We start from the raw sequence: 20,220 nt of genomic DNA, 5'->3' as shown, positions 1-20,220 counted from the left end.
TATGCTTAAACCTTCTTTCCTCCAGACGTAGAGGATGCCCCCTTGTCCCTGTCTCAGGTCTATGAGTAAAAAGAAAGATCATCAGAAAGGTCTTTGTACTGTCCCCTCATATATTTATACATTAAAATAAGATCACCCCTTAGCCTTCGTTTTTCCAAACTAAATAGCCCCAAGTGTAATAACCTATCTTGGTATTGCAGACCCCCCAGTCCTCTAATAACCTTGGTCGCTCTTCTCTGTACCCTCTCTAGTTCAGCTATGTCTTTCTTATACACCGGAGACCAGAACTGTGCACAGTATTCTAAGTGTGGTCGAACTAGTGACTTGTAGAGAGGTAAAATTATGTTCTCCTCATGAGCATCTATGCCTCTTTTAATGCATCCCATTATTTTATTTGCCTTTGTAGCAGCTGCCTGACACTGACCACTAAATGTGAGTTTGTCATCCACCCATACACCCAGGTCTTTTTCATTGACAGTTTTGCCCAGAGTTTTAGAATAAGGCCGGAGTCACACATGCGAGAAACACGTCCATGTCTCACATGTGAAAAGCAAGCTCTGGCGCTGGCACTCCAGAGCGGAGCATGCGGCTGCATAGCAACACATGGAGCTGCACGCTCCGCTCCCAAGTGCCGGCACCAGAGCTTGGTTTTCACATGCGAGACACGGACGTGTTTCTCGCATGTGTGATTCCGGCCTTAAGCACATAGTTATACATCTTACTACTTCTACCCAAGTGCATAACCTTACATTTATCCCCATTAAAGCTCAAAAATGTATAATAATAATAATAATTTGCCATTTATCAGCCCAAGCCTCTAGTTTACATAAATCATCCTGTAATATAAAATTGTCCTCCTCTGCATTGATTACCCTGCAGAGTTTAGCATCATCTGCAAATATTGAAATTCTGCTCTGTATGCCCACTACAAGGTCATTAATAAATATGTTAAAAAGAAGAGGGCCCAATACTGACCCCTGTGGTACCCCACTTCTAACCGCAACCCAGTCTGAGTGTGCTCCATTAATAACCACCCTTTGTTTCCTATCCCTGAGCCAGCTCCTAACCCACTTACACATATTTTCCCCTATCCCCATTATTCTCATTTTATGTATCAACCTTTTGTGTGGCACCGTATCAAAAGCTTTTGAAAAGTCCATATACACTACATCCACTGGGTTCCCTTGGTCGAGTCCGGAACTTACCTCTTCATAGAAATTGATCAGATTAGTCTGACAGGAACGGTCCCTAGTAAACCCATGCTAATATTGGGTCATGAGGTTTTTTCTCCTCAGATACTCCAGCATAGCATCCCTTTAGAATGCCCTCCAGGATTTTACCCACAGTAGAGGTTATCCTGCAAGTTAACAGCCAAGTCACGGCTCTCATCCAGCCATGTTTCAGATATCCCCACCATGTCATAATTATGCTTCAACAACATTAAAGGGAACCTGTCACCTCCAAAATCAATGGTGAGCTAAGCCCACCAGCATCATGGGCTTATCTACAGCATTCTGTAATGCTGTAGATAAGCCCCCAATGTATCCTGAAATATGAGAAAAAGAGGTTAGATTATACTCACCCAGGCGCGGTCCCACTGCGGTCCGATCCGACAGGCATTGCGGTCCAGTCCGGGGCCTGCCATCTTCTTACGATGACGTCCTCTTCTTGTCTTCACGCTGCGGCTCGGGCGCAGGCGTACTTTGTCTGCCCTGTTGTGGGCAGAGCAAAGTACTGCAGTGCGCAGGTGACGGCAAAGGTCAGAGAGGCACTGCGCACTGCAGTACTTTGCTCTGCCCTCAACAGGGCAGACAAAGTACGCCTGCGCCCGAGCCATGGCGTGAATACAAGAAGAGGACGTCATCGTAAGAAGATGGGAGGCCCCGGACCGCCCCTGAGTAAGTATAATCTAACCTCTTTTTCTCATCCTTCAGGATACATTGGGGGCTTATCTACAGCATTCCACAATGCTGTAGATAAACCCCTGATGCTGGTGGGCTTAGCTCACCTTCGATTTTGGGGGTGACAGGTTCCCTTTAATTCTATTTTGTCCATTTTGTTGGCGAGGCTTCTGGCATACTTTTTGGTATTGACCCCATGGGACAACCTTTCTTGACTCTGGTTCGATATTCCAGCCGGCAGCCCTTCCGTGTACGCAATCCAGTGGATTCCGTTGTAAGACCAGTTTCATGAAATGTGAAGGCCGGGGATCCTCTGGAATCCGCTAGATGGAGTGACTTGCACCAAGTCTGTGCAACGTGGCCTTTTTGAGCATGTGACCTCGGATGTAACCCATGGCACCCACTTAAAGCCACAATATAGATGTGAACGCAGCAAGTTGTCATAGCACATTAGACAATGCCTCATCCACACTAAATACACCGTATATACTTGTGTATAAGCCAAGTTTTTCAGCATATTATTTACGCTGAAAAAGCCCTTCTCGGCTCAGGGTCCCACAAGACTGGGGTGAAGCGGCAGTGGCTGAGCAGTGGATCACAGGAGGCAGGAGTCGGCTGCTGCGGCTAACTCCTGTGTCCGCTGCTAAAGAGAAATGAGGATTGGAGAGCAGTGAATGTTCCTTTCTCTTTAATAGCGGACACGCTGCTAGCCGCAGCTGCCGTCTTCCTGCAGCAGACGTGCTCTAAAGTTTGCCCGTTACTTAAGGGAATGAATATTCACTGCTCTCCGCTCCCATAGGCTTGTAGAGCAGTGAATATTCATTCCCTTTAGTAGTTGGCACACGTGATCGCCCGGCCGCTGCATCAAGCCAGCAGCGGAGGTTACTCTGCCCTCTATAAAAGATCAGTGATTACGCACATAGTCCTGGCATGGAGAGCAGTGACTATTCTGGCAGTTGTCCTCTGCTTGTAAGCAGCACATGACGTCACTGCCATGCACTGCTTATAAGCATAAATTAGCTGCTGGCATCAGAACAAGACCCTGAGAGGGAGCACAGGAAGTTAAAGTGGAATGGTTTATGTTTTTTTATGATTTTCTGAATGCGTGGCCATTAGTGATGAGTGAGTGTACTCGTTGCTCGGGTGAACTCCTAGTATTTATGACTGCTCAGAGATTTAGTTTTCATTGTGGCAGCTGAATCATTGCTACTAGTCTGCTTGATTACATGTGGGAATTCCCTAGCAACCAGGCAACCCCCACATGTCTTCAGCCTGGCTAGTAGCTGTAAATCATTCAGCTGCCACGATGAAAACTGAATCTCCGAGCAGTTACAAATACTCTGAGGTCACCTGAGCGTGCTCGGGAAAAGCTGAGCAACGAGTACACTCGCTCATCACTAGTGGCCATGCATTCCAGGATGGGGATGAGGAGGCCATGCATACCAGGATGAGGATGAGGGGGCCATACATACCAGAAAGGGGGATGAGGAGGCCATGCATACCAGGATGGGGATGAGGGGGCCATGCATACCAGGATAGGGATGAGGGAGGGCCATGCATGCCAGGATAGGGATGAGGGGGCCATTTGTACCAGGTTAGGGATGAGAAGGGCCATGCATGCCAGGATAGGGATGAGGGGGCCATGCATGCCAGGATAGGGATGAGGGGGCCATGCATGCCAGGATAGGGATGAGGGGGCCATGCATACCAGGATAGGGATGAGGGGGCCATGCATGCCAGGATAGGGATGAGGGGGCCATGCATGCCAGGATAGGGATGAGGGGGCCATGCATGCCAGGATGGGGATGAGGGGGCCATGCATACCAGGATGGGGATGAGGGGGCCATGCATACCAGGATGGGGATGAGGGGGCCATGCATACCAGGATTATACTTAAGTCAATACGTTTTCCCAGTGTTTTGTGGTAACATTAGGTGGCTCGGCTTATTCTCAAGTATATACGGTAATCATCTTCATTATGCAAATATACAACATATTATAACATTTTCTTTTCTTCTTTCCTTTTTTTTTTTTTTTTTTAACTTCACAAGCGGCAAACGCAATTGACTCTACATTGTATTTGCTCCAATAAAAGAAGCAATTTCCTTGTTCCCTAGTTGTGCCGTGATGCTCCTATTATTGGAGAACAGGTGCGACTGTTGTAATAAAACCATTATACAGAGGAGTTCTGTACTTTCTCCATGTGGACTGGTGAGGTCAGCATATTTGTTAGAATACTCAGATCTCACCATTTTTCGACAGTGCGGTTGTGAAAGAGGATGGTTGTTTCGAGCTTGTTTTGACATTGTGTAAAACTGGGTGTGCAGAGGAAGTTCTGCAAATCAGAGGAGATGAAACTGATAGCGCTTATTTGGCGGGTCCTAACGGGACCTTAGAGACAGCTCGGTGTGGTTGTGTCTTTCAGACGATTTATATATACCGTATATTTATATGGCACTACAGGCTAGAATGTAGGATTGTGTATAAATCCTCGGCAAAACCTGCCCCGTGTAGATTATATAACCAACGCTTGACTAAAGTCATCTACGAGGTGAGTAGTGTAATATTTAATTTCAATTATTCTGCTGATGGGATCAATTAATTTATTGCTTTAATGGACCGTATTCTTTAATATATGGTAACTCGTACCTTTGTATTTAAGTGCTGTGAATTGTGCTCAGTAAGCTACCATTTTAGACTGAGGACAGGGCGACTTTAGCATTTTAACAGGAAGTGAAAAATTCTGCATCTTGCATAAATGCTGTAAACTTCCACAAACGTGTTTGCAAATAATATTAGCGGGACAAAAGCCAAGGTAATAAGAATTTCTGATGGTTTTGCATGCAAATTAAGGACAACCAATTAAGGACGTTTATTTATCATTTTAATTTTTTTTTAAGTGATGACATTAACCAAAAACAACAATGATAATGTCATCCGCAGTCATTTGTTAAACGAAAAGTTTCCAGATATGAAATTCTTTTTTTTTTCCTATGGATTTTATATTTTTTTTGTTTTTTTTTGTTGCTATTCTTGATTGTTGATCTATACTTGATTTGCTTTACGCTTGTTATAATTTTGCAAGGCCTGTTTTCAGTAACGTTTGACTCTTTCGGAAATGTTTTTTTCTATTTTTATTGTCTACAAGGACTTTTTGATCTAATGAAGGATTAAAATCCTACCATTTCCCCTTGCAACTAGTATAATCTTCTAATAAATAACGGTGTTTTTTTTCGATTTTTGACAAATACGGTATGTTATATCTGTAATTTGTATGTAACCCTTTTTCATGTACTGCACCATGGAATCAATGGTTCTATATAAATAAATAATAATAATTTCACGCTAAGACCAATTACTTCCTTTTTGCGCTGTATGTCCAAAGGGGGGGAGGCTTCTGCTGCAGCCAGATGTCTTAGGCTGCATTCACACATCCATTTCCCTATAAAAAATGAACCGTTTTTCTCCCATGATATCATGACTAAGGGTGCCTTGTCACCTGAAACGCGTAGATAGTGTGTTTTTTTATCTTCATTGTGCTGATGTTTTATCCTCTGCTTCCTATATGAAGTGAATAAAGTACCAAGTTTGTACTTTTCACTGCCTCGTTGAGCTGGAATTCCTTTTCATTTTCTGGTTCTCTCACGCCTTGACACAGCGTTTCCGTGCTCCGAGCCTCCTGGGATCTTCACTATGGTGAGCTGGATTTCTCTTTTTGTTACGATGTTATCCGTTTTACATTCAGGCTTTTTTCTCATCTGTTTTAAAAGACTGTAAGGTAATCTGTATGAACAGCTGTTTTTTTTTTTTGTTTTTTTGTAAGTATTTGTTCAAAAACAATGGAAATTGAATGCAAAATAGAAGACTCCCAATTTACAGCTTTCATTTATTTTTAACTGAACCCACCCCCCCCCAAAGATTTGAATTGCGAAGTCATAGCCACAAAAAATATACCCCAAAAAAGAATATGATGTGTAGAGTTTAACAGATGGAAGCATTGGGTGGGTCAGGGCGCTGTCCATTCTAAGATACTGCATGGATGAGAAAGACGGAAGTGTGAATGTGGCCTTGCAGACACATACAATAGGGGCATGTCGCTTTTCTTCTGTGACACCGGAAATAATGTTTTGTGTACTTCATAGTTTAACTCTAACATGAGACAAACTAGGATGAGCAGAGCGGAGGCGAATAAGGGTGGAGCGGCCTCTATAAATAAATAATAAGCTGGCGAATCCTCGCAATGCACAGCACACAGAGTGACTGCAGACTTATCATGTTAGACCAGACAGTATAGTCCTCCATACAGTATTAAGGGTTTCATATATTTATACACATATACATATTTCATATATTGCTCCATACAATATTTCTAAAACGTGCCAGTTTCCAGAGGGACTGTTAGCTTTGGAGATCTGTCAGTTGTATGGGAATTTTGACAAAATCTCCGCCGTTGTGCTCACCGGAGAGCACAGTATAAATGTGAACCTAGCCTGAGAAACTAAAACTGCCTGCAAATGTTGATGTTTGAATTGCCCAGAGCACCATCTAAGCAAATGAGATTTTTACATATTGAATCAAAGAGTTAATCTGTTACTATGATCCTTGTTCAACGCTGTCTTCCATTACCAGTGACTAACTGCGCTGTTCAGGAACACTCGGCAAGTATCATGTTCATATGGATGTGCTGCAAGTACGGACACTGAATGCCACTGCTAGTGTGTGTCCGTCAGAAAATCTCCTTTATTTTTCGTTGTATGTTTATGCATGATGTATACACACTGCCAATATTTTTGTAATTTTTATAGTGCATGTTTGAGAAAGGTCATACCGACCTAAATGTCACATTTTGCACATTTCTGGATTGCATATACCGTAATAAAACAAGATATCCCCTAGAATTCTTTTCTAGCACTGGCTGAGCATGTGTCATTTGTAACGGGGAGAGACATTTTTTTTGAGGACTAATATAACTTATTGATTAAGTTTAATTATAAATTGGAGATGGTTACTGTGAGAAATGTAAAAAGCAATTTGCCATTCTTTTCTGTCCACTTGCAGTAAGGCAAAGTTAAATTGAATGTATGGATGCAGGAAAGGGTTAAACTTCATGCTTCTGTGAACTCGTATTCCAATAAGGGAAGAAAATTAAAAACGGCAGCTTAATGCAAATATGATTAGATAAAGGGAGGTGGTCACAAAAAAAAGAAAAGGGGTTAATGCCTCCAAAAGTAGGAAGGCAAAAGCATTGATGGACAAAAAGTGCGTATGTCTCTGTTCATTTGAAAAAGGGGCACAGTGCCTTAAAACGCGTTGTCTACTCTCTAAAAAAGCTTGATAGATGGATTTCTTTACTTCAGTCCTCACTGCCGTTCTTTGGTTCTCTTTACTATGGGGGTCATTCTAGTCTAGTCACATCTAATTTGGCAAATATTAATGTAGAATCCTAACAATTCACACGGTTAAGGTTCCCGCTGTTTCTACTCTCCTGGCGCTTGTCATGTGATTGCGCTTAAGCAGTTTGCATACTTGCGTTCCCCTGCCCACTGCTAATTCTTCCACTTCTCACAATGGAATCATGTGGGAGAAGAAGAGTAAGCGTTTGACACATGAAACAAGTATGCAGTCACTTGACAAGTGCCAGGAGGGCACAAAGAGCGGCAACCCTACCAGTGAGTAAATGACATGCTGTTAGGATTCCACATGTTAGATTTACAGTCAAATTATAGAAATGTCCTGGATGAACTCTCTTAAAGTGTTCCCATCTTTATGTGGCATGACATAATTACAAATGGGTCCCACAAATAGGAACGAGGCCCCTTTACATGCTGCTGTCATTGAAGTGGTGGTTGGATTTACTGCACAAAAAAATGTGAATTCAGACCACCTTTCCAAGAAAAAGGGCCCCGTTGTCAAGATAGATGCAGGTCCCATTGGTGCGACCAACATCTGCTATTGTAAAATGTCTTCTGGATATGCTGTAAATATTTGAGATGTCTTTGTACTGTCTTATGTATGGGCAGCATATCACGGCTACAGGTCTGCACTCGTGGTGGGCAAAATGGCACAGCATTGTTTGTCATATGGCGAGTTGGAAGAATACAGTTGACTCCTCATATTTATGTATTTTCATGGCCGACTTAAAGTCCTGACTTTAATCTTAAAGAAATATTGTGAAAGAACATAAGGAGAGCATTTCATAGGATAAAACCCACCAACACTCTAGGGCTGAATCTGTTTTGTAAGGAGCAATTTGCTAAATTTCCTTCTGCAGGACTGTGAAGACACGGCATTTATATTCTTGATTATGCCAGACATGTTATTCAGCAGAAAACCCAAAAGAAAAATGGACACCAGAGCTAAAATTCAATACTTTATTAAAGAACTCTATAAAAATACATAAATAATACAAGTAGAAACCAGAATAAAATAATGCAATGAAAAAATGGAAAGGTGACACTAGTGCCATACACAGACGTAATACAAATCAAGGGAGCAACAAGAATAAATCATACTTATACCACGGGTGTACCTATACATAAGTCAATAGCATACATCATAATATAAGGTAATGCATAGTGCATATAGAGAGTATAAATAAAATTATTATTATTATTATTATATACTGATGTCATATGATAAACCGAGCACATAGTACCGAAAATCAGAATAACAAATGCTCACAGATACAATACTTTATGCAGGGAGATACAGAGTAAAATAGGATGCCTAATGATAAAGCCGATATAATAGGAGGTACCAATAAAGTGCTTAGTGCAAACCTAATATGGCAAGGTATCCCATGGTATTATGCTGCCGTAATAAGGACACCAATAATAATTGGGAACAAAGATCCAATATAAATAAGAAAGTGGACCCTGATTGTGACAATTGTGACAATTGGGTCACCTGGCCACGTACCTCAATGGACTGTCGGCTTCCTAAGCTTGCCGCTACCTCTTCCCTGTGGGTGCCCGCTAAAAGTGGCATGCCACTGGTTGGGGCGGTTGGCCCTAGAAGCTTGAAGTTGCAGGTGTTCTAATTCCCAGCTAGCCAGAGGAAGGGTGAGACTCTGTCATTTGCACCATCTTTTGTACTTGCTGGGTCTGAACTATATGTTATTGTCTATTGGTTCGATAAAGTGTCGACACACTGTGTTACCCCACCCTGTGTTGTTTTAGTAGTATTCTGCCCACGGGAAAGGAGTACGGGCGTTCAGTGGGATGAGCCCTGGTCCTTGCGGTCTTTCTGAAGACAGCCAAGCCAGTGGTCAAGAGCACCTACTGACCCTGTTCTCCACAAGAACTAATCAGGTTCACATACTTTCTCCATTCACAGACCTGTGAAATTGGATCTTTTTTCTCAATAAAAAGACAGTCTCATAATAAAATAACTTTTGGCTATTATTTGATTTGGTTTTGTTTTGACTTCTGTGAACCTAGGATGTAGTTTTAGGCCAAAGTTATAATAAAAATAAATTCTTAAGGATTTACAATCTTTCAATTACCTCTTTAGTTAGGTACTTAAAAGCCTATTACATTATCTACTTTTTTCAAAGAAAATTAGAGTTGCTGGAATCTTATTTTTTTTTTTTTTTTTTAGTATTTCGGGACATGGAAAGTATTGCATGACTGTATTCTCTAGTCTCGCACATAAAAATTCATATTTCCAGGTTGTATGCAGATGTTCCCGCTTCCTGGATTGTGCGGTATAATAGGGACTTTCATAGTTGCACAGTGTGTAATGGAGGCTGCTACCTCTGGTTAGTTAGATCATGCTCACAAACCACTTCCTCTAGACTTTGACCAAATGCAAGAATTATTTCTCCTACAGCAGCTTTTCTTCCTTTATAAGACTAATTTTCTGTACTAGAAGAGCACTAATGTGTATGTCTATAACATTTTCTATACACTTATTTACTCAACCACTTTGTCATTCCTATCACCTTTGTGGTTAGTAGAAATGCAACGTTCCACATTATGCTGGTTAATATAGTACAGATCTTGGGTACTAACAAGGTTTTTAGTCTACAGATTGTACCTTACTGCCATTTGCCTCAGAGAGAATGCCATCCACAAAACTTTCACGATTGCATTGACCCATTAACTTTTTGAATGCAACTCTTAAAGTTCCCTCTGAGTTGTAAAGTGCTGCAGAATATGTTGGCCCTATACACACGGCCACTGAATCATTTTCATCCTGTTCAGGATTTCAACAATGGGGTTAAATGTGTGTTCTAGATCATTTCCATGATGGAAAAGTGCAAGTCTACCAAGAGCACAGAGTCATGGTGGCATCTTCTATTTCAATTTAGAGCAGTACATCTGTTAATTCTTGATTCCATCAATGAAATGTGGCTCCCTGAGACCAGAAGCTCATACAGTGCCATGTAAGGACACTGCTACCATCATGTCTCACTGTAGGCGCTATACATTTTTATGACTGCTCACCTTTGCAACACATTCATCTTGGTCTCATCACTCCAGTGTAAAGGGTCCCAATAGTCTTATTTTTCTGCACAGGACTTGGCAAATTGTAGGTGGACTTTTAAATTCAATGGCTTTAGGAGAGGATTCTTTTGTGGATGATGCCCATGCATGCCGCTCCTCTGCAATGTACGCCATATTGTGTCATGGGAAACAGTAACCCCAGTTTGGCTTTCTACTTCTTTAGCTAACTACAGAAAACTTGCATGTCAATTTTCTTCAATGCTTCTCATCAGAAGATGCTCCTATTTAGATGTTCACTTCCATGGTCAGCCTGAACGTCTCTGGGATGATTAAGAACAAAAATCAAAACAAATATAACAGAATATCCAGGCTGAGAGGGACTATAGCCCTGCTCCCTACGTGAATGCATGTATGCGGCCAATTATGGTAATGGGTGTACTACTCCCAGAACATATGAACAACTAGAGGACATGGAGTATAATGAACACCAATCAATTGAAAAGATAAAACAATCATTTTATTAATGCATTTAAAAATCTGTAATACAAGCCCAATCACAGGGCAAAATGCATAGAGGAAAAGATACAAGGAACCTGCTAGCACAGCAGGCTATCAGGACCGACAATGTAACGTATATACAGATAAGTATGGCAAATCCTGAACCGGGGAGGGGGGGGGGGAAGGTATAATCCGAATAAGTCTAAGGGTACCGTCACACTATAACATTTCGATCGCTACGACGGTACGATTCGTGACGTTCCAGCGATATCGTTACGATATCGCTGTGTCTGACACGCAGCAGCGATCAGGGATCCTGCTGAGAATCGTACGTCGTAGCAGATCGTATGGAACTTTCTTTCATCGCTGGATCTCCCGCTGTCATCGCTAGATCGGTGTGTGTGACACCGATCTAGCGATGCGATCCAGCGATGCGTTCGCTTGTAACCAGGGTAAACATCGGGTAACTAAGCGCAGGACCGCGCTTAGTTACCCGATGTTTACCCTGGTTACAAGCGTTAAGCTAAAAAAAAACAAACAGCACATACTTACATTCTGGTGTCCGTCAGGTCCCTTGCCGTCTCTGCTTCCCGCACTGTGACTGCCGGCCGTAAAGTGAAAGCAGAGCACAGCGGCTGTGCTTTCACTTTCACTTTACGGCCGGCAGTCACTGAGTGCGGGAAGCAGACTGCAAGGGACCTGACGGACACCAGAATGTAAGTATGTGCTGTTTGGTTTTTTTTAGTTTAACGCTTGTAACCAGGGTAAACATCGGGTAACTAAGCGCGGTCCTGCGCTTAGTTACCCGATGTTTACCCTGGTTACCCAGGGACCTCGGCATCGTTGGTCGCTGGAGAGCTGTCTGTGTGACAGCTCCCCAGCGACCACACTACGATTTACCTACGATCACGGCCAGGTCATATCGCTGGTCGTGATCGTAGGTAAATCGTATAGTGTGACGGTACCCTAACATCCAGGTTCTATGCAAAGACTCCTATAGACGCTGTCATAGACAATAGGATCCCCAAACCCCCCTAAAGGTCCCAATGGAATGCCATCACTCACCCATAATCAGTGGTATTCAAGGTCCTCCTGCTGTGACCCCTTGACGCGCGTTTCACGTAGGTGCTATGTGTTTCTTTCAGGTTGGACAAGGAAACACAGACTTTTGTTCGTATAAGCCTGTAATATTGACTTTTAATTTGATGTTTGTTGTAATATATTGTGCTGTTATCCTGGATGACAGAGACTCAGAATAATTGAACAATGATGTTTGCTAATAGGTTGATTACACATTGTCCAGGCCAATTAGCTTGTTCACTTGGAAAACAGAGAAGTAAAAACTATGCAAATTGTTTAAATAGTCAGTGTGAGTTAACCTCAACACATTTTTTTTCTTTACTTCTGGATTCTGGCTTGAAGGACAATCATTGTGAATTATATAAGTGGATGTGTCTTGTTAGAGGCATATCCCAGACAGCCAAGAGATCCAAAGAACCAGAGACTCTTTATAGAACCACAGTCAGGAAGACTCTACTGGATAGCTGCCAGATGATGGCTCCATCACGAGGGACACAAATTTGACATTCTACAGGATGCCAGCTTAGGAGACCACGGCCCGGGCTGAAAAAATATAGATCTGCTCCATTGACCATCACTGAACCCATAGATATGTTTGGGATAGTCAGGATTTGGACCCACCAGTCAAATGGCTCATTGGAGATGTTCAGAGAAGCCAGGATGTGACCTTCTGGTCACCTGGCCTTGTACCTCAATTGACTGTCAGTTACCTAAGCTTGTCGTTACCTCTTCTCTGTGCATGCAACAGGTGGGGAGTAGTGAGCCCTTGAAGCTCTGAAGTCACCGCTGTTCTTATCCTGGCGAGTCAGCGAAAGGTTCAGATTCTGTAATGTTGCACCATCTTGGCCCTTTTGCTGGATATGTTTTGTGTGTTATTTGCCTTTTTTTGTAGTTCAATAAAGTTTGGCCACATTGTTTTACTCTCACACTGTGTTGTCTGAGTAGTATTACGCCCACGGTAAAAGGCGAGCAGGCTAGCAGACGAGAGCACCCACACTACAGTATTCTGACTGATAAGTAACGCTTTGCTGATCTTCTTGTAGCCTTCACTTCTCTTGTGTAAATAAATGATTGTTTCCTAGGTCCTGCGACATTTCTCTTCCGTGTGGTGACATTACTGACAGCATGAAATGTGAAGGAGTAAAGTCACACCTTTTTATAGTCAGCTGTCCTCTAGACACCTGTATAATTAGACTAACCTGTGGTTGATTTCTTGTTAATTAGAATTTTGTAGTGTAAACTTTAGCTTTGCTGCTAACTTTTTAAATGAGGTGTACTTATTTTTGCAACATGGTCTTGAAAGTATTTGATAAGAAAAAAATTTTTTTGTGTTTGCATTCAATGAATAACTTTTGTGGGAGTATTTTGTAGTATGATATGCCATAGAAAATGTTGATTCTGAAAGTAAACTTAAGGTTTTCTGAGAAATCGGTTGGGGTGTACTCATTTATGCTGAGCACTGTATGTATGTATATCTCTATAGGTCAGATCTGATATTTATAAGGGACCAGATAACTAATTGTTGTGGGAAATGTCAATTGGGCATGATCTGAAGAATGCTTTGTTCTACCAGAGATAAGCCAATGCCAAACATGTCTGTCAGTGGCTTTGTACTAGAGAACATAGCAGTGCTCTGCTGCATGAGCAGTACTGTGTTTGGCCCTGTTCACACGTCCTTATAATACCAGCACTGGAAAAAACAGTAACGGTGCAGTCCGTGTGTAACATACGTGTGGCATCAGTGTGACACGTACTGTTTATTAATATAATATCTACATTCCAAAGTGAAGACGAATATAAAAAAGTGCCATCTTTTCCTTATAACTGTACTTCTGCAACATCGAAATGTGAAGATTCAGCAGAGTCACTTGCTGATTTCAGCACTTGTTCCTGGAGAAGGGACTTGCAAGAATTATTAGGTACTTGGAAGCGTTTTCTTACAGTGAAACTCCAAGCAAATTTTCACAAGAAAAACTAACATGCCATAGTAAAATCAACATCCTACGCCGCTCAATTTTATTTTATTTTTTTATTCTTTAAGACAACCTTTTGTTAAACGTAACACAACAGAAAGTAACAAAAGCGTCTTCCATGTAAAATATTACAAGAGTACAACATACAGTGCCTTGCGAAAGTATTCGGCCACCTGGAACTTTTCAACCTTTTCCCACATATCATGCTTCAAACATAAAGATACCAAATGTAAATTTTTGGTGAAGAATCAACAACAAGTGGAACACAATTGTGAAGTTGAATGAAATTTATTGGTTATTTTAAATTTTTGTGGAAATTTAACAACTGAAAAGTGGGGCGTGAAATATTATTCGGCCCCTTTAACTTAATACTTTGTTGCGCCACCTTTTGCTGCGATTACAGCTGCAAGTCGCTTGGGGTATGTCTCTATCAGTTTTGTGCATCGATAGACTGAAATTCTTGCCCATTCTTCCTTGGCAAACAGCTCGAGCTCAGTGAGGTTTGATGGAGATCGTTTGTGAACAGCAGTTTTCAGCTCTTTCCACAGATTCTCGATTGGATTGAGGTCTGGACATTGACTTGGCTTTTCTATCACCTGGATACGTTTATTTGTGAACCATTCCATTGTAGATTTTGCTTTATGTTTGGGATCATTATCTTGTTGGAAGACAAATCTCTGTCCCAGTCTCAGGTCTTTTGTAGACTCCAACAGGTTTTCTTCAACAATGGTCCTGTATTTGGCTCCATCCATCTTCCCTGTCCCGGCTGAAGAAAAGCAGGCCCAAACCATGATGCTGCCACCACCATGTTTGACAGTGAGGATGGTGTGTTTAGGGTGATGAGCTGTGTTGCCTTTACGCCAAACATATAGTCTGGCATTGTTTCCCAAAAGTTCGATTTTGGTTTCATCTGACCAGAGTACCTTCTTCACATGTTTGGTGTCTCCCAGGTGGCTTGTTGCAAACTTTAAACAACACTTTTATGGATATCTTTGAGAAATGGCTTTCTTCTTGCCACTCTTCCATAAAGGCCAGATTTGTGCAGTGTACGACTGATTGTTGTCCTATGGACAGACGGTCTCACCTCAGCTGTAGATCTCTGCAGTTCATCCAGAGTGATCATGGGCCTCTTGGCTGCATCTCTGATCAGTCTTCTCCTTGTTTGAGATGAAAGTTTAGAGGGACGGCCGGGTCTTGGTAGATTTGCAGTGGTATGATACTCCTTCCATTTCAATATGATCGCTTGCACAGTGCTCCTTGGGATGTTTAACGTTTTGGAAATCATTTTGTATCCAAATCCGGCTTTAAACTTCTCCACAACAGTATCACGGACCTGCCTGTTGTGTTCCTTGGTCTTCATGATGCTCTCTATGCTTCAAACAGAACCCTGAGACTATCACAGAGCAGGTGCATTTATACGGAGACTTGATTACACACAGGTGGATTATATTTATCATCATTAGGCATTTAGGACAACATTGGATCATTCAGAGATCCACAATGAACCTCTGGAGTGAGTTTGCTGCACTGTAAGTAAAGCGGCCGAATAATATTGCACGCCCCACTTCTCAGTTTTTGAATTTTCTCAAAAATTTAAAATAGCCAATAAATTTTGTTCAACTTCACAATTGTGTTCCACTTGTTGTTGATTCTTCACCAAAAATTTGCATTTGGTATCTTTATGTTTAAAGCATGATATGTGGGAAAAGGTTGAAAAGTTCCAGGGGGCCGAATACTTTCGCAAGGCACTGTATATAGGTGATGTAGTAAGCATTACATGGGAGAATGTAATGTGTGACGGACCAGAATCTTTTTTTTTTCTTTCTTTATTTTTAACCATATATACAGAACATTTATGCAAAACTTTGTTAGCAATCTACATAAAGAATCTGCTGACAGATTTCCGTACTGGATTTATATTGAAAAGCTGCAATGATCCATGTTGGGGCCATCATTCTGCAGTTGTAGTTACAAGTGATTGTTAGGAGAAACATATTAATCTCTGGGTAGTAAATGTTCTTTAGAGAAGTTGTATATGTGATTGTCTAAGAGAACAAAAAGAGAAATAAATTATTTTCCTTCCAGCATTCCCCAAAATCTGAGTATCTGGCTGTGTCTACCAATTTAGGCCAATAAATCGGCTATGACATCAAAGCAAATAAGTGTTGTTATTGGAGAGTGGTAATAAACATTCCAAAATATGTAATTTGGCCCGGGAATATCGGTATTCTGTTACTCCGCAGGAGACTGCACCGCCGTTGTTCCATATACTGCTTTATCTTCTGTGGTCATCTTGTACCAACACAGAAACACACAAAAATGTCCGTCATTCTCCCCCTTGTACTCCTATAAAATCTGACTTTGGGGTTGCAGCATTATTTTTCCACTTTGCCCTGCAAGGAATCTAATGACTCTAACAGCATCCCTAGTACTTTTCTGTAATTTGCCAGTATGAAATGTTTTTATTACATGCTTGTATAATAATATAATTCCACGTGAAACTAGTCCTAGTTCACAGATCTAGGCTTCACCAAGAATTAAGGCACCGTCACACTAGACGATATCGCTAGCGATCCGTGACGTTGCAGCGTCCTTGCTAGCGATATCGTCCAGTGTGACAGGCAGCAGCGATCAGGCCCCTGCTGGGAGATCGCTGGTCGGGGAAGAAAGTCTAGAACTTTATTTCGTCGCTGGACCTCCCCGTAGACATCGCTGAATCGGCGTGTGTGACCGATTCAGCGATGTCTTCGCTGGTAACCAGGGTAAACATCGGGTAACTAAGCGCAGGGCCGCGCTTAGTAACCCGATGTTTACCCTGGTTACCATCCTAAAAGTAAAAAAACAAACGCTACATACTTACCTACCGCTGTCTGTTCCCGGCGCTCTGCTTCTCTGCCCTGTGTAAGCGCAGCGGCCGGAAAGCAGAGCGGTGACGTCACCGCTCTGCTTTCCGGCTGCCCGGCGCTCACAGCCAGAGCAGAGAAGCAGAGCGCCGAGGACAGACAGCGGTAGGTAAGTATGTAGCATTTGTTTTTTAACTTTTAGGATGGTAACCAGGGTAAACATCGGGTTACTAAGCGCGGCCCTGCGCTTAGTTACCCGATGTTTACCCTGGTTACCGGCATCGTTGGTCGCTGGAGAGTGGTCTGTGTGACAGCTCTCCAGCGACCAAACAGCGACGCTGCAGCGATCCGGATCGTTGTCGGTATCGCTGCAGCGTCACTAAGTGTGACGGTACCTTTATACTGGTTAATTATATCTTTATCTTGGTATTTAGATTATTTTTTTTTATTATTGTGATGTTTTATACTTTGCTCTGGGAATAAGAATCCAATTGCGGCCCCGTGCATACGTATTTTCCATCTTGAAACTGAATTGATCAAATTGTTTTTTATTCCCCTTCTAGCCTGTCCGGTGTATCAGTAGCTGTGGCCAAGAGGTCCAGATGCCGGATCACAGCGTTTGATGCAACTTTGAGTCAGTTTCAGGCGAAAGTGGTGAAAATCCTGATGACAGATGATGCATTTTTGCATCAGTTTTGCCATCAGTTGCAAACTGATCTTGACAAAATCCTAATAGACAAGACAGAGATGGTTTATTCTGATCGTTGCCTTTTTGATTGCCGAGAACACAGCACTAAATGAGTGTTGGTTATATACAGTCCACAATAGCAATTGTCCTAAGGGATCAGTTAGTGCCGGTAGTGATCAGGAGCTGCAGCTTCTTCAGCTCTACATTGGGGTCATCGGACCCCTATACCACCCCCATGTATTTATTCATCCCTTAATAGATTTTCAAATAATCCCCATTTTTATAACTTGGCCTGTGGCATGCTAATTAGCGGGTGGATAGTTGTGGGGGCGGACTCCAGACTACTTGTACCGCTAATCATGTTATCGTGCCTCTGTGATAACTCTTCTTGGCAAATCTCTGCCTCCCTGACCATGTGCAGTAAGCCGGGTTCGTGGGCGCACTGTGCGTGACCGGAGTGGCACTGGGAAGAGCAGAAGACGGCTGATAAGTATTTTACTTAGGGAAGAAGCATTAATTATATCACTCCTGGCAGTGAAATAAAGGAAAACAATGCTGCAGTGCTGCTTTAAGACAGTAGAACCCATAAACTAATATGTGACTGACTGGTCAAAAAAGGCAGAAAACATAATAAAATAATTACCGGTATTAATTTTCTGGTAAATCCTTTCCTGCTCCAGAGCTGTCCCTTTTTTTTTCTACTTGTCTGAATGACCACTGCAGCCCATCACTGGCATCAGCGGTATGACCGCTGATGTGAGCGCGTTTGTGACGTTTGACATAAGTATTAGAATCTCCCAAATTGACTCTTTTTTTTCCCTGATCTCAGACAGTAATAAATATTTCTAGAATCTTGTTCCCACTACTGATTATTTAGACACAGTAGGGTTTTTTTATTTTATTTCTGAACGAACGTGTCTGTATGTACTTGTTATATTGTACTAGTATCCTATTTGCTTGTTTCCATATTGGCATATTATCGCATGAAATGTTATTTTTCTGGTCCTGTATACAGGTAGGTATTACCGCAGTGTCTGTGCCTGCCTTTCCTGATACTGTTAATCATTACTGGACCACAAAAATAAAGCTTTCTATAGTGAAAGAAAAGAAATGGCGCCGGTCACTAGAATTGTGTGTTAGGATCTGATAACAGATTTTTTCTTTTTCCTGTCCCGGTTATTTCCATTATTACGCCTTTTATAAAGCATCTTCCTCCTTTTGTAGTTTTATATTTACATTACACAAATAGGCCAGATTGCTCTCATACATACTGATCACACAGATTTCCATAGGTTACACTGCTCTCATGTTTTCTGTTTAGTGAACAACGGAACTTTTAAGAATGGCACCAGAATAGTGTGTTTTTGTTTTTTTGTCGCTCTACATTCTGGTGGCCGTGTAGCCATGAAGGATATCGGCCCTGCTTCATTATTTCCATATTTATTTTTTTTTACAAAATTACAAAAATTATATCGTTTTTCTGTTGTATATAAAATCACTAAGTGATTATGAGTAAAAAGAGTTATTGTAAAATTAATCAACCACAGTGGCTGTGCCATAGAAAATGAGGCACCTCTGCTCAATTTAGTCCAGGACCCTAATCGTTGAGGTTTCCAGTTGTTGGCCCCCCAGTGATCAGCAAGTTTTTTTGGGTGGGAATAACCCTTTAAATTGTTTTAAGACTTGGACATAAAAAAAGTTTGTTTTTTTTAATAGTGTTTTGTTTTGGCTTTTATATTTTACTGTGATATTAGATATATGTAGATTTGCTGAAGTGAAATAGAGTATATTTTATATGCAAGGTGTCAAAACAACATGAGATCAGAATCGCTGTTGCGGCAAACCCACAGAGGATGAAAAACCCTCAGCAGAATCAAGTGAGTGGGATATGTAGTTCTTCACAACAGTAATTTGTCCCACAGCAAGTCATGGCAGCATGAAAAAACTGTTGCATGCCCACTGAAGAAGTGTGGATGAAACGTGCGTCGGGGCAGAGGGATGCAGGACATATCCAGCTTGACTGCAAGTCTAGCAAGTGACAGCTTTTGAGTTGAGTATTATACAGCATTATACAATTTGTTAAAGAAAATCTGTCAGCTCGTTCTCCCCTCCTCTTTCACAAATCGGTTACTCATGTTTGTAGGTTGTAAAAACACAAGTATGGTAAATCCGTACTTTTTCTTAACCCAAAAACACTACTCTCTGGCGGAGACAGGGATATGTTGCAGAATTGATATGTAAATGAGCACAGAAGTGCTTTTGGTGTGTTGGAGCACTTCTGCTGCCTCGGCTTCTTGTGATTGCGGTTAGCTCTACTACTGCATTTCCATCATCTAGTTTTGGTTTGCCATTAGGGGTCGTTCACACGCCTGTATTTTCTGTTTGAGTGTTGCCTGTGGAAAATAAACGGACAGCCCTCGTACCCATATTATTTAACATTAAAGCAATAGGTAAATGATCCATACACAATAAAGTGTCACCATGCTATATGTAAACCGAGCAGTGCCACATAGTCCCTCGGGGGAGGATTTATACTAAGTGGGCACAATGAACACTAGAAATATGTACATAAGTATACTTTTATTTATAGAAAAAATAACACAAATCAATTAGAACAGATTCCTCTTGTGTGAGAGACTCAGGAATATACAGAAATATGTAGCGTATAAATACATACTATGTACGGTCATGGCCAAAAGTATTGACACCCCTGCAATTCTGTCACATAATATTCAGTTTCTTCCTGAAAATGATTGCAATCACAAATTCTTTGGTATTATTATCTTCATT

At 41.6% G+C, this 20,220-nt stretch overlaps 1 protein-coding gene across 1 annotated transcript in view; it reads left to right on the top strand.

Annotated features, from left to right (window-relative positions):
- The first annotated feature begins 4,232 nt into the window (after positions 1 to 4,232).
- ADCY7 (adenylate cyclase 7) overlaps positions 4,233 to 20,220 on the top strand; it is an 88,614-nt gene continuing 72,626 nt past the window's right edge. The window contains exon 1 of the mRNA XM_069738491.1: positions 4,233 to 4,452. The gene's annotated coding sequence lies outside the window, so the exon portion shown is untranslated. The remainder of the gene's footprint in view (positions 4,453 to 20,220) is intronic.

Source organism: Ranitomeya imitator, chromosome 9 (assembly GCF_032444005.1).
Source record: "Ranitomeya imitator isolate aRanImi1 chromosome 9, aRanImi1.pri, whole genome shotgun sequence".
NCBI classification, from domain to species: Eukaryota; Metazoa; Chordata; class Amphibia; order Anura; family Dendrobatidae; genus Ranitomeya; species Ranitomeya imitator.
This window is presented reverse-complemented; position numbering and strand designations above follow the sequence as displayed.